This window comes from Phragmites australis, chromosome 16 (genome assembly GCF_958298935.1).
Source record: "Phragmites australis chromosome 16, lpPhrAust1.1, whole genome shotgun sequence".
Taxonomy (NCBI): domain Eukaryota; kingdom Viridiplantae; phylum Streptophyta; class Magnoliopsida; order Poales; family Poaceae; genus Phragmites; species Phragmites australis.
In genome coordinates this window covers 19,391,779-19,394,437 of record NC_084936.1, presented here as the reverse complement: position 1 = coordinate 19,394,437, position 2,659 = coordinate 19,391,779, and the positions used below count along the sequence as shown (strand labels likewise).

The following is a 2,659-nucleotide window of genomic DNA, read 5'->3' as shown; positions in this document are numbered from 1 at the left end:
CGCCGTCACCATCACGCTGCCTGAGTCCTCTCCTTTCGGAGCCATGGCTTGCACTCGCGCTTGGAAGCGAGTTCGGTGATTGTGAGGTGGAAGAGGCTCTGATGCTAGGATGTTAGCAACCAAAGATGCGCAGATAGAGGTATAGGTGTATATGTATCTATAGTATTGATATCACACAAGTCACCGGAGTATCATCACCGGCATCAGCCGGGACGCCGCCGTCACCTACCAAGGTCTACTTCCTCTCCAAGTTCCGCGCTCTCTCCACGCCTTCACCTTTTAGTTCTCACGCACTCAATACAACCTGGATGGGCTTTTCTTACACAGCCCAGCTCTCTCCAACGTATCTCGAGCTGGGCTTGCCGACTTGCTTGCTTCGGCCCATCGTCTCCTGGTCGAGCACATTCTCCTTTGGATCGTCAGGTGCTCTGCTCAGCGCCATCTTCCTTTGCTTGGCGTTGTACTGCACTCCGTCGCTGACAGCCACGCTGCTCGTCGCCATCTCTGGCAACTTCCTCCAGGTCACCTCCTTTGTTCCCCTCTTCCTCCTCCCACTGCTCCTCCTTTCACTGACATGGTGGGGTCCATAGAGCCACGTTTTTAATTCAGGATTTAGACGGCACCTACCAGTCTACCACCAAGCTCCATTTTCATTTTTAACTGGATAAATATTTTTGTGAGTTTCTGATCTGTGGGCCCGACATTGGCCCATACGCCAGTGAGAGAGAAGCTTCTGAAGAGGACTGACTTGCACACTTGTGGCGCGCTTGGGCAGATGGCGATCTCGCGGGGGCTGAACGGCATCGGGCTCTCGCTCGTCGTCCCGGCCATCCGCTCGCTCGTCGCCGACTACACCGACGACCACACGCGCGGCGCCGCCTTCGGGTGGCTGCAGATGACCTACCTCGGCTCCATCCTGCGGGGCTCCTTCGGCGTGCTGCTCGCGCCCCTCACCTTCCTGGGCATTGCAGGGTGGCGGCTCGCCTTCCACGCCGTGGCCATCGTGAGCGTCGCGCTGGGCGTCCTCATGTGGCTCTTCTCCGCCGACCCGCGTGCCAAGTCCAAGACCGCGGCCTCGGCGACGGAGGAAGCCAGCGAGCTGCTCCGGGACGCCAGGCACGTCATCGGGGTACCCACGTTCCAGATCATCGTCGCGCAGGGGATCGCCGGCTCCATCCCCTAGTCCGCGCTCAACTTCTCCGCCATGTGGCTGGAGCTCGTTGGGTTCACGCACTGGGAGACCAGCGTCATCACGGGGCTTTACCTCTTCGCCACCGCTCTTGGCGCGCTCTTTGGGGGGCTCATCGGGGACCTTGTCGCCAGGCGGTTCCCCAACACCGGCAGGATCGCGCTGGCGCAGATAAGCTCTGCGTCGGCGCTCCCGCTTGGCGCCATCCTGCTGCTGGCGTTGCCAAACGACCCTTCCACCAGTGTCGTACACGCCGTCGCATTCTTCATCATGAGATTCGCCATCTCCTGGAACGCCTCGTCCACCAACAAGTACCTCGCCATCTCAGAGTGGCGGCAAACATTTCATATGTTGTGTTTCTTCACGTGCAATGCAGCCCCATATATGCAGAGATTGTGCCGGAGAAGGCGAGGACGACAGTCTACGCTCTGGACAAATGCTTCGAAGCAGTGTTTGCTTCGTTTGCGTCTCCCATTGTCGGTGTTTTGGCAGAGCGCGTATTTGGCTACAAGCCGGTCTCTTCCGACACGAGCGTCGACACGGACAGAGAGAACGCTGCTGCACTGGCGAAGGCGGTTTACACGGAGATAGCTGTGCCCATGGCCATCTGCTGCTTGACCTACTCCTGCCTGTACTGCACTTACCCCCCGGGACAGACAGCGTGCACAAAGGGACCTTCTCGTGGCATCAGATGTCCAGCGCCGTGAGGAAGCTAGTGACAGTGACTCAAGTGCGGTTCGTACCCGGGAAGAAGAAGAATTTGCTGTCGGTTCCTTACATCAGAGGCTAATATCTACAAGAGAGTAGCGGGCAAGTGCAACACAACCTAATTTTACAGGTTTGCATCGTTTCCCAGATGATGTAATCGAGGAGTTGTACTGCAGGTTCAGATTCTCCAATGGAACCATTGTTGCCCTCTGCCATATTGGAACCTTTGTTACGCCATCAGCTACCATGTGAAGAAATCAATTGATGCATCTGAACTTCATTGAGATGTTGTACATACGAGCGATGCAGTTTTTTTAGAGGAACAAGCGATGCAGTTTTTTTAGAGGAACAAACGATGCAGTTATTTGCTTCAATGTTGTCCAACACGTATCGTCTCTCTGCTTTGGGTCAGTCCCGTGTGACCGTGTCGAATTACCGTCCAGACAGCCAATGGGCCACGGTGATGTGTGGTCCAACAGGCAAACAAGCCCACGCTCGAGCAAAGTGGCCCAGGAGCGAACACGCGCGGCCCAGGTGCCCCGTTCTTGCTCCTGCCGTCATCTTCCGCGAGCTCACGCAGAGTTTCCCGGCGCCGGCGTGCTCCATCATCCGTGGACCTTTCCAGTCTGCAATTCTCCTAAAAATGGGTATTGATCGAGCAACGGCTCTTTCCATTCCGAATGGTCGAGCAGCAACGGACACGCTGGTTCCCCGCTATAAAGCAGAAGTTTGCTCGCCACTTCCTCCACCTCGTGCTTTCGC

At 56.6% G+C, this 2,659-nt stretch overlaps 1 pseudogene; it reads left to right on the top strand.

Annotated features, from left to right (window-relative positions):
• The first annotated feature begins 481 nt into the window (after positions 1–481).
• Positions 482–2,003, top strand: LOC133896011 (uncharacterized; annotated as a pseudogene).
• The last annotated feature ends 656 nt before the right edge of the window (positions 2,004–2,659 follow it).